Source organism: Saimiri boliviensis, chromosome 1 (assembly GCF_048565385.1).
Source record: "Saimiri boliviensis isolate mSaiBol1 chromosome 1, mSaiBol1.pri, whole genome shotgun sequence".
Classification (NCBI taxonomy): domain Eukaryota; kingdom Metazoa; phylum Chordata; class Mammalia; order Primates; family Cebidae; genus Saimiri; species Saimiri boliviensis.
In genome coordinates, this window is record NC_133449.1 from 51695893 (window position 1) to 51708724 (window position 12832).

General features: G+C 41.6%; 1 long non-coding RNA gene across 1 annotated transcript in view; it reads left to right on the top strand.

The window, feature by feature from the left end:
• LOC141584233 (uncharacterized) overlaps positions 1-9988 on the top strand; it is a 40812-nt gene extending 30824 nt beyond the window's left edge. Inside the window, exons 3-4 of the long non-coding RNA XR_012517144.1 lie at positions 8783-8963; positions 9491-9988. This is a non-coding gene — a long non-coding RNA (uncharacterized LOC141584233). The remainder of the gene's footprint in view (positions 1-8782; positions 8964-9490) is intronic.
• Positions 9989-12832: the final 2844 nt, after the last annotated feature.

The following is a 12832-nucleotide window of genomic DNA, read 5'->3' on the forward strand; positions in this document are numbered from 1 at the left end:
TTTTTAGTAGAGACGGGGTTTCACCACGTTGGCCAGGCTGGTCCCAAACTCCTGATCTCAGGTGATCCACCTGCCTCAGCCTCCCAAAGTGCTGGGATTACAGGCATGAGCCACCATGCCTGGCCTGAATTGTATACTTTCAAATGGTGAATTTTATGGTATGTGAATTGTATCTTAACTTTTAAACTAAATATATAATTAAAATCAGTCACAAGTGTCAGAGGAAACGCAAGTAGACACAAATGATAACAAATCAGCCTAGCTGGATTACATATAAATAACAATACTGAAGGTGGTAGGAAAGAAAAGAACTAACCTAAGTAACTGGCTTAAGAGTATTTTGACCGGCTACTGCAAGGCTGACAGTAAAAGGAACACAAATATTGCATTCTAATTAATAAATTTGTTTTTCACAGAGAAACAGATGAACAGTTCTAAAACTACTTTATGGGTATTCTAGGACTACAAAAATAAATAAATGTATTATGGATAACGACAGCCAGGTTTCTCACTGTCAGAAGAGGGATAAAGGAAACAGAGGAGGACAGAATAAACTTGATAGTGTTCAATTGGCAGTGAAGGTTTCAGAGTGGACTGTTGGTTTCCAACATATAGGCAAATACATAAGTATAGAAATAAATGTAGATGTGTGCATATGTATGTGCAAACATACGTATATTTCTTAGTTCTCTCTGTTGAGTCTAGAAGCAATGACACCCCAGAAGCAATGAGCACACCTAGAACTGAGATCTTGGTTTCAAAATTCCATTCTCCATTAACGGAAACTAGGGCTTCTCAGAGAAATGTCTTATTCCACAGGTGCACACCACCATGCCTGGCTAATTTTTTGTATTTTTGGTAGAGATGGAGTTTCACCATGTTGCTCAGGCTGGTCTCAGAATCCTGAGCTCAAACAATCTACCCACCTTGGCGTCCTAAAGTGCTGGGATTACAGGCATGAGCCACATCACCCAGCTCTGCTTTTTAACAAATTAAGCACTTGTCCCAATTGTTACATAATAGAATTAACATTCATTCGCAGAACCGCCAAATAATAGTAGACTTAGCAGCCCTTACTCAAAACTTCTGCAAAGATTCAGCTTGTTTTGCTTGTGATGGGGAGGATCAAAAGTTAAATAAGATTAACCAAGTAACCTAAACCTTTTAGAAATTAGTACTTCGTGGAATATAAGAAAATAAACTTAGAAAGAAACTAAACTAGAAGAAAGGGTGAACAACTATTTGGTCTAGCCCCTGTTTTCTGGCCCGTGAAGTTTAATGTAAATTCTAGACAGGAGATGATGGATTAGAGACTGACTTCATAATGATAAATTAGTTAGTCCTGAATTGATTCTTTTCATGGTCAAGAAATTATTTTTCATATCCAAATAAAAATTTTTTAAATTTATTTATTTTACTTTTTAGAGACTAGGTCTTGCTTTCTTCCCCAGGTTGGCCTTGAACTCATGGGCTCAAGGGATCCTCCCCCCTCAGCCTTCCAAGTAGCTAGGACTATAAGCATGTGCCACTATGCTTTGCTTAAAAATGTTTATTTTTATTTAAATGAATTTCCTTTTGTTCTGTTCTTAGTAGTCACCTTGATGAATTGATCAGAAATATCCAGGCTGAAGCTTCATAGCATATGAAAAGGTTAGCATCCTTAATGTACAAAAACACTTTTGCACATCAGTATGGAAAAAACAAGACAACTTACTTATTTTTCTAGCCACATGGCAAATTGTGTTAATATAGTCCCTATCCACCCCCCAAGTAGGCCCCTTCTTCTGAAACACACATAGAAACACTGCACCTGCTGTATTATTTTCTGTACTTTTTAAATGTTCTTTTAAATATTTATAACTTTTTAAGAGAAAAACAAAGTAGGATGTTTGTTATATCCATTTAGGATATAAAAAATGGTCTAAGCCAGGTGCAGTGGCTCACACCTGTAATCCCAGCATTTTCAGAGGCCAAGACAAGAAAATTATGTGAGGCCAGGAGTTTGAGACCAGCCTGGACAGCAAAGCAAGACTCTGTCTCTGCAAAAACAAATACATAAATAAAACTTTTAAAATGTTGGGCATGATGGCACATAACTGTAGTCCCAGCTACTCCGGAGGCTGAAATAGGAGGACTGCTCGGGCCCAGGAGGTCAAGACTGCAGTGAGCTATGATCGCACCACTGCACTCCAGCCTGGGTGACAGAGTAAGACCCTGTCTCAAAGGAAACAAAAACAAAGGTCTAAGAGGACATGGATAATTCACAAAAGAAAAATACATATGAACAATAAACATATGGGGAAATAAGTAATTTATTATTCTAAGAAGTATTTAAGTCAACATAGCAATGAGATACCATTTCAGCTGCAAAACTGGCAAATATTTTTTAAAATGAAAATGCTGAGAATTATTGAGGCTATCAAACCTACATTTACAGTAGGATAATCAGTTTATATGAACTTGTTTGCTATATGAGAGTGGTGGGATTATGCATATTTAACATTTTCTTCTTTTTGCTTATGTGTATTTTTGAAGATTTCTATAATAAACATGAATTAATTTTGTAACAAAATGTACACTTTATTGATTGATTGATTGGTTGACTGATTTTTTTGAGACAGAGTCTCACTCTTGTCACCCAGGCTGGACTGTAGTGACACAATCTCGGCTCACTGCAACCTCCACCTCCCAGGTTCAAGCGATTCTCATGTTTCAGCCTTCCTAGTAGCTAGGACTACAGGTGTGAGCCACCACACCCAGCTAATTTTTGTGTTGTTAGTAGAGACAGGCTTTCACCATGTTGGCCAGGCTGGTTTCAAACTCCTGGGCTCAAGTAATCCACCTTGATGTCCCAAAGTGCTGGGATTACAGGCATGAGCCATGGTGCCAGACCGCAAAATGTACACTTTAATCTCCCCCTTTTAATTGAGAACTATCTCGCTATCTTGAAGTTCTCCTTCTCTTTTCTGTGCTAACCATTCCAATCTCTTTCATCTTCCCTTAGGAAACCTAATTTTCATACTGAAATTATATTTATCAGGCTTTTTAAGACTTTATTTTTGCCATGTGCTTAATTAAATTGAGCTTACGTTTGGAATTACTCTACCATAATGGCTTGAATTTTTGAAAAAGCCTTTTTAGTCTCTCTTTAACTTAATAGACTCACATTTGCACTATATTTCATTTAAAATATCCATTACCCGGATTGACACTTAAATATGTTCACCCTGAGTTCTTTTGCCTGAAAAATGGGCTTATTAAATATCTTGTACGTACTCTGGCACTGTCCCTATGTGTCATAGCAAAGATGCATTCCTATCAGTGTATGTGGGCACATATATATGTGTGTGTGTATATTTTTACGTTTGCAAGTATGAAACATGTGTCAGGCACTGGGCTGAATGCCTTCTAACCCTTACTTAGTTTGGTCCTCACAGCACTCTTGTGAGATCGTTGTTATTGTTTCTGATTTACAGATCAGGATTAGAGAGGGGCTATAACATGCCAGAGATTAGCCTGAAAGCGCAGGAGCTAGGCCATGCAGATGGTATCCAGGAAGGGAAGAGGGTAGTAAAGAAATAAGACTATGTACAAGGCAGTGTGTGAGAAATGCCACAAATATGTTTTTAAACACACACACATTTTCTGGACCTTCGCTGATTTCTATAATTTGGTTGCAGAGGATGGGCTTCATGGGTGTGGGAACAGTGCAGCTGCACACAGCCCCAGGTTCAGAAGAGCCCTGCATGCTTGGAGTTTAATGCTCTGAAGTTGCTGTCTTGACATTCTTAATAATTTAAGCTTTGAATTTGTGTTTTGCAAGTGAAGTCCGATGAACATTGGAGCACATGCCATTAGCTCACAGGCGATTCTGCCTGCTGCCAGATCCTCACCTCCCTGAGAATAGGTCTTTGGCAGCCTGTTCTCCATTGTCTGGGTCTTGGGACCTTGCCCGGCCACCCCCTCTCCACATCTGCTCTCCTCACTATGGCACCTGCTTGCCTTTACCTGGGATGGCAACTGGCTTATGTCTGGCAGAGGTGGGGACTGGGATGTAATGTCCTGCTGTGATCCTTTGCCTTCGACAGGGACCTGGGGTTGCACCTGGGGAGACTTGAGGTTGAGCATCCAAGGGCTCTTTGCAGCAGGGCCTGATAGCACAACTGTTTGGGGGCAACTTGCCTCTGGCCTACCCCCAATCCAAGCAGTGACTTGTCCTGGCACTGAGGTTGTGATCCCTTCAGGGCCAACCATCTGCTGCAAGTTGGCCAACCATCCGCTGCCCAGCACCAAGTATTAGCCTGCGGCCCTTGAGACTGTGAGGATTCACACTTGCCCTGGGATTATCCCCTGCTCAAAGGCCAGCTATATTAAAAAGCAAATTTTAAAAGCACACCATGGCCGACAGGTCAAGAGATGGCAAAAGAAAGGAAAAGCTTTATATTTTAGCACTTTTAATGGCACTCTTCTTCCTACCCTTTTGAACAAGGGCCTGCATTTTTATTTTGTACTGGTTTGGAAAATTATATAGCCAGTCCTGCGGTCCCATGGTTAGACCATGTGTTGTTGTAGCTTCAGGCAATCAGAGGAGGAAATTATTCACTCCAGGAGGAACGGTGACTTCTTATTTGCTTATTCCACCCTTCTTTACCTTTGCCTTCAAAGTGTTTATTCAGGGAGTCCTAAGCGATGGTGTTGGAAGAAGATAGCACTGGTGACTGTTTTCTGCAGAGGAAGCTGCCAACCACTGATACAATTTTTTTCTTTTCTTTTTTTTTTTTTGAGACAGAGACTTGTTCTGTTGCCCAGGCTAGAGTGCAGTGGTACAATCTTGGCTCACTGCAACCTCTGCCTCCCAAGTTCAAGCAATTCTCATGCCTCAGTCTCCTGAATAACTGGGATTACAGGCATGCACCACCATACCTGGCTAATTTTTGTATTTTTGGTAGAGATGGGGTTTCACCATCTTGGCCAGGCTGGTCTCAAACTCCTGACCTCAAGCGATCCACTCACCTTGATCTCCCAAGGTGCTGGGATAATAGGCATGAGCCACTGCACCCAGCCCTACCATGATTTCTTGACTGTGCATGGGAAAAGGTGATCGGAAAAAAGGGAAATGAGAGATTAGGAATTTGAGATTATTAAACTGTGCGACTAGCCATCACCTCCCATAACTGCAGTCTTGTAGCTTTCTGTTTTGATGCCATGTGTTCCTCCTTTTGGCAACCTCATCTTCAAGGAAATCACATAAAAAGCTGTCTGGCAGGCTGGCTGGCCAGAGTAGAATAGCTATTTATTATCGGGATGGCAATGTACAAAGAGAGCTGCCCCAGGATGCATTCCTTTCGGCTTTATTGAAAGCCAGTTTCTGCAGGTATCTCTCTGGTGAAAAGACAGTCCTCCTTTTGAAGACACCAGCTCGAGCACCAGATAGAGCTCTGAGTAAAGCACTTGGCATTGCTCATTCCTGCAGATAATGGCATTAATGCACTGGAAAAAGCAGCTTGGGACCAATCCTGTGGGGAGTCAGTCAACAGGGTCATCTCCACACAGGAAGGACAGGAAAGAGGCTCACAATCGCAGCAGGGGATGTGCCTGGAGAAGGCATTCTGGGGCAAGTAGGATTTTCTGACAGCACTAATGTAGTAGGTAACTGCGCGCTAATGGCTTAATCTTAACTCTCCTTTCTTATTGACCATAAATGCCATATTCAAATCAACTATAAATGATACAGTTATACACTGTCCATTGGTAAGATTTCAAAATGTAACTCAGTCTGGGAATACAGAAATTGATTGTATGAATTTTCAGTGATCTTTGTTTAACTGTTTAGGGGATTCCCCGGAAGTGGGCTTGTGTAGGTGTGAGAAATGTGGGAGGAAAGGGCTAGAAAAGGGAAGAGTAGCTTGGGCTGGGAGGGGAGAATCCAGGGGGACTGTAGGTGGCAGGGTGTGTGTGTGCACCTCCTGGCTTCACCTCATAACAGTTGTGGAACTGGCAAAGAGCCCCCAGGGTGAACTGCTGAAGGGTGAGATTCTCTAGGTCAAGGGAAACCCATATCATACTGTTTATTATTAGTCACTAATGAAATTAACATTTATGTCCCCAAATGGGAAATATCAAATATGTCTATAAGTTGGAGACAGACTTAAAATCGCTTGCTTGCCTGCCTAAAATCTGTGTCTAGCTGTGTTTATCAGCCAGATCTAAGATAATAAACCAATCCACCCCATCTAAGTAGGATTCATATTTCTAGCCTTTTTAAAAGACCATTTCTAGTTATTTTTACACTTTTTAAAAACCAAAATGTGTTCTTGATAGTGGAGTTAGGGACTGAAGTGAAGACAATAGGGTCTTTTCCTTTGCCTCTGTCTGCTACTCTCTTTGCCCCCATGGAAAGCAAAGTAGTGAAGGATTATTTTTTCTATGCTCCCAACTCTCAGGTTCCCAGGAGCCCCGGCCTTGCTCCCCTGGTACTCTGGAATTGTGTCTCGGATGCACAGAGTTCTATAGCAAATATGTATGTATGTATGTGTGCATGTGTGTGAGAGAGAAATGTGTATATCTCAGCTAAGGATGAGAACAAATCCTGGGGGCCCAAGGACCCAACTCTTTCATCCCTAGTTTAAAGGGCCTGCCATAGAGCAAAGGTCTCAGGGCTGTGCTCTGGGCCCACCCCACTCCCTGGCCACAGAATTTAGAAAGGGCTGGAGGCTGTTTTTTAGCACCAGGTCTGAAAGGGGTGGACATCACTTCCACTAATCACAATTCAGTCACTTATCCAATCTGACTTCAAGAAAGGCTATAAGCTATGATCCGTTTAGACTCCTGGGAAGACACAATGACATGTTGGACCCATGGCATGACCTCTGCCACACTAATCAGTTAGTACCACAGAACCCAGGAAAAGTAAGAAATTGAAGCATAGCACTTTAGAAGCCCAGGGTGGAGAGTGAGGCCCTAAACTGAGGATTTGCTCAAAGTCTTATACAGCACAGCTGGGCCCTGTGCAGCCAGGCACTTGCCCCTCTCCTACCCAAGGGGAAGGTGGGAGATTTATCCTCTGAAGAGAACAGATTGGCTCCTCTAGCTCAGAGCTAAGCAAGGAGATGAGGCACCCTACTGAAAACCGTGGGATTCAGCACAAGCCTGATGGCCAAGACTTGATAAGCCCAGCTCCTTTTCCCACTCAGTCCTGGAATTCTGGTAGCCATACTTGAGCTCTCTAGGCAGGATTCCTCTCTTAAGAAAGAGAACAGCTTGGAGAAAGGACTCATAGATCCTCCCAGGGAAATGGGCTGGGCTCTTCTCCTTCACCTACAGTGAGCCCCATTCACTCTCAGAGAATTTCCAATGAGATTTTCAGTGCCTCATGTTTATGCACCTGTGAACAGAGAGCCAAGAATTACCAAGCAATTAAAGGGAGTCCTTAATGTGAAAGGCAAAGTTGAAAGTAAACAAATAGAAAATGAATACAGAGGCAATGTAAAAGACAGAAGAAACCTCAGGGGGAACGGCTATACTTGACATCTTCAGAAAGCTGGGAGAATAAATATATTGTATACATAAAAAGAATAGGATGCCATAGAAAAGGCACATCCTAATAATAAGAAAGAGCTTTTGAAAATTAAAAAGGAGTATAGACAAAATTAGAAATTTAGGCAGTCATAGTGGCTTATGCTTGTGATCCCAGTACTTTGGAAGGCTGAGGTAGGAGGATCACTTGTGGACAACGGTTCAAGAGCAACCTAGGCAGCACAGAAAGACTCCTTCTCAACAAGAGAAAACATTTAAAATTGGCTGAGCATGATGGTGCATGCCTGTGGTCCCAGCTACTTGAGAGGCTCAGCCAGTAGTATCACTTGAGCCCAGGAGTTCAAGGCTACAGTGAGCTATGATTGCACCACTGCACTGTAGCCTGGGCGGCAGAGCAAAATCCTGTCTCTAAAAAAAAAGAATTTAGTAGAAGGGACAGAAGACAAAGGAGAAGACATCTCTTAGAAAGTGAAATGAATGTCAAAAAAAAAAAGCAACTGGAGAAAAAAGAGAATATAATTATAGGATCAATTTAGGAGTTCCAACATCTGGCTAATGGGAGTTTCAGAAAAGTAAGAAAATGGACAGAGGAAATTATCAAAGAAATTCCAAGAACTGAACATCCTGAGTTCCAAATATGGGACTTGCCCTTCTCCTATCCCAGTACTTTCTTTTTCAGCAGAAAGTACTCAACACAATGAAGGGAAGGAAATTTGCATTAAGGTACATCATAAAAGTTCAGAACACCAAAGATGAAAGGAAATGCAAAAAACATACAGATAGAACAAACAAGTCACTTGTAAAGGGCAGGAATCAGAATGATGCTAGCCTTCCAACAGCAACAACAGAAGCCAAAAGCGAATAGATCAATGCTTTCAAAATTCTGAGGGAAAATGATGTCCAATTTAGAATTCTATACTTCGCCAAACTATAATCCAACATGAGGATAACTGCAACTAACTCTCAGATGGTTCCCAAAAAAGTATGCACTTACAATCTAGAGAAAAGATGCAATGCAGCAAATATAGCAAAAGGTTAACAACTGGTGAATTGGTAAGGACACTTTTTATAATATTCCTACAAGTCAAGTCTACTCTAAGTTTGGAAAAAAAAAAACCCATACAAAGAATGGGGATAAAATGAAGGAATTTTTAGATAGGTAAGGCCTCCAAAGTTTATCTCCATGCCCACTTTTTTTTTTTTTTAACTTTTTATTTTATTTTTCCATGCCCACTTTCTTACTAAGCTAATGTAAAAGTGGATGTGTTCATGGAAACAAGAAAATGAAAGAACTGAAGTGCAACCATGGGATCAAGAAAACAGAATCCAGCACAGAAGAAAAGAGACAGGAAGTCTTGAGACTACCGCTGTGGGGTGCTCTGGACAGAAACCAGGCTGACCTGGAGTGGGAGGACCGAGGACAGAAGGTTTATTCCCAATAAAATATAAAACTGATAGATTAGCTGTTTGAGTAATTTTAGAGTTCAGAGAGTCTGGGGATGAATAAGTGGCTGGGGCCATAGAAAATAGAACAAACCAAAATTTGAGTTAATTATTAATTCCAGGGGCAATGAACAATTGCACAAGAAAGGAAACAAATTATATGGTTGAGCTGTGAACAAGATTTATATGGGCATATTAATATAAAGATGAATATATAATATAATCACGCTGGGAATGAGGGGAGGGAAATGATGTGTGAATAGAGGGCATAAAAGACAGAATTCCTCATTGTCCTTAGTAAGAAATCAATAGATAATGTATGAAGTAGAAAAATCAAGAAAAGCAGTTAAAACCTATTCTTTGGAAATATAGAGGTAAACATGAAAAAATTGCTAAAATAATTGAAGGCAGTGTCTCTGAGGAATGGGAATCAGAGATAGTAGGGAAAAACAGGGGATATGGTTTTTGTTTCACTTTGGTTTTTGAGACAGGATCTCACTCTCTCATGCAGGCTGCATTGCCTTGGCAGGATCACAGCTCACTGCAGCCACCTCAAACTCCTGGGCTCAAGCAATTCTTCTACCTCAGCCTCCTGAGTAGCTGGAACTACAGGTGGGTGCCACCATACCTGGTTTGTTTTTAGTTTTTGTAATTTTTTGTAGAGACAGGGTCTCACTATGCTGCCCGGGACGGTCTGGAGCTCCTGGGCTCAAGTAATCATCCCACCTTGGCTTCCCAAAAAGTTATGATTACAGGTGAGCCACCTCTTCTGGCCTCTGTGTGTGTGTGTGTGTGTGTGTGTGTGTGTGTTTTAATAAGTAGGGTTTGTCAGGGACAGTCTCCATTTTTCCTTCCTAGTCTGGGATAATTTTATTACCGTTGCCCCTCTTACTCCCAAAGTTGTCCCAGTTTTGTATGTAGCTCTGAAGTGCTACTTCATTTTTTAAATTATGTTTGTCTGATATTTTGATAAAGTGAAACAAAAAAAAAAGAAGGCTCTTTGGACCTTAAATAAAATAACCCTGGTTCATCAAGCTCAGCCAAAGACTTTAATTTTCTTTTTCTCCAAAACTAATTCTTGTTTTCTAAAATTTTTACCTCTGTACATTAGAATGTACAAAAACTAATTCTTCATTTTAAATTAAATACAAGCAATGTGTCTGTTTCAAAGCACTTTTTACAGTCACTCACTCATTTAATCCTTACAACAACTTCATAGAGTAAGCATTCTATCCCATTGTATAGATGATAAAAATGAGGTTAGGGAGGTCTTCTGATTGCCTACCAAGGTGACACTAGACCACTGGACCAGGCCCTCTAATTACAGTTTGCACACTCTTGCCACAATTTCAAATGATAAGGCATTTAAGCCATCCTACAAATGAACAGAATCTGAGATATAAAACCAATAACCCAGATTAATAGCCTAACTATTAGAAAAACAGATTATGAAAAACAATGAATAATTTAAACATTCTTCTGTCTTTGAAAAGCAATTCTAATTAGTCTGCCCAGCTAGGCTTAGTGGAAACTGAAATCACCCTCACAGGAAGACAGCCCACACCTTCAGCCCCTGTCACCTTTGGAGTCCCAGAGGATAAATCCCTGCTGCTAAACCTCCAGACCAGGAAACCAGTCCTAGTGGTTTTTGGGTTTTTTTTGTTTGGTTGGTTTTTTGAGATTACGAAATAATGCATGACTATTTCAGAAAATGTAATAAAATAGAGATAGAGCACAAAAGGGAAAATTAAATATTCTAAATCCCATCACTTAGAGGTGAATACACTTAACACTTTAGTGTATACATCTCTGACTTTTTGTAATACAAATACAAAAACAGGATCATATGGCACGAACTTCACAGTTACCTGCTTTTCAACACCAAACACTATATTTTGGACATGGTTCCATGTCCATAACCATATGTCTACATTTTTCTTTTTAGTGGCTGCCTCATAGTTCATCATTTGAAATACTGTAGTTGATCAGTCCTCTGTCACTAGATATTTGGGTTCTTCCTTTTTCCTTTCCAGCATTAACTCTGCAACAACAACGAAATTCTATACACAGATCTTTGTGCCCATGACCAATTATTCCTCAGGATAAATTTCCTGAAGAGAGATTACTGTACCAAAGAGCATGTATTTTACCTGAGGGTTCTAACTCACATTGTACACCACCACCAACAGAGAATGTGCTTGCCCATACTCTCATATTCAGATAACCCAATGTGTTCTCTTATCAATGCTTTTATCCTTCCTGTGGGTTAAATCATGAATGAAACAAAGCAACGGGGTTGGGATGGGAGGCAGTTGAAACAAACAAGAAATTTCAAGAGTTCTTTAATTCTTTCTTTCTAATTCCTCCCACACTCTAATGATTTTTCCAGTTTGGAACTCTGGCCTGACTGGTTCCACCCTCAGCTCATACACCAACTTTCCCTGCCCATCCCTCTTCTGTATTTTTGAGGTTGATTTAGTCTCTCTTCACTGGCGAGTACATATATTCCTTTGAGGTGAGGGACATCACTTTAAGTGTCAAGGTTTGAACAACAATACCATCACAGGGTCATCGTGACACGCCCAAGGATTCTGAAATGTCAGGACCAGTCTTGTTAGAAAGAATTGTTTAACAGTCTCCCACACTGATCTGCCAGCCATGAGAACAAAGCCACATGGAAACTAAATAGACACAGAGGCAGTGTCCAAGAGCTGGCTGGACATTCCTACACCTCCTCTGATTCTCAGTGTTCCTGGGCCCATTCCCTTCCAATTCCTCCGTCACTAGCCCAGCACTGAAATGCCTTTGTTCACTTTATTTTAAATGGGCACCATTCGGATGCTACATTCTCACAGTCCATTCTTTGCTTCCTGTTCCTGTAGCTCCACGATCTGGGATCACGCTTCCTTTCTTCCTAAAACTTTCACACCTAGTTTCGGATAGTTGACCGTTTTGCACAAATGGTAACATTTCCCTGTAATTCCTAGTGTGTGTTTTTTTCCTTCCTGATCAAAAGGGGCTGTCTTGTTCAATTGATGAACCCAATTCCTTCTTCCCTGAGGACTGACACAGAGATCGACGTAATGAGTATGCTCAGGTCGGTTAAATTTATAAATACAGAACGGCGTATCGCATGCTTGACCACGTGACTCATTTTCTAGCAGTTTCTCTTGTTGGTGGTACCCACCCATAAAATAAAACACCCAGAACTTCGCACCTGGACGTATCGACACTCAACAACCTTTGTCCTAGAAACTCAGGGAGTCCACAGCTGGCTTTTAGCACCCCAGAGACTGAAGGAGGGAAAACGCTGTTGGTAGCGACAACTGGGAGGGAAAACGCTATTGGTAGCGACAACTGGGCCTCGTATAACGCTAACTCCCGTTTTGGCCAAACCTCTTCCAACACACACGTGCAAAGCCACATTCTCACGTAGAGGAGGCAAAACATTTGCCTTCTGGGTTTGCTTTCTACCATCTCAAACCAACTGTGCCAAAATTTTCCCTATTCACCAGGATTTTTCATAAAACGTACACTTCTGTTTTTACCGATTTTAAGAGAATAAATTAACTGCTCTCTCTTTACAAAAAATACACAAAGTGATACAGTCCAAAGACCAATCCTCAGACAAACTCAATTGCTGAACATCGGCGGGGAAAAAGGGGAGACCAAGCCGCTGAGACACTCGGAGAGGCAACTTTCGGGGCGGCGGGGAGGCCCCGCCCAGGCTGCGGCTCCGCCCCTCCCCCCAGCCCTCGCTCGCAGTCCCCGAGCCCCGCGGCTCCTCCAATTCCCCGCCCTCGGCCCCTGCGGGCCCACTATGCAGGCCCCGCCCCGGCCCCGCCTCGCCGCG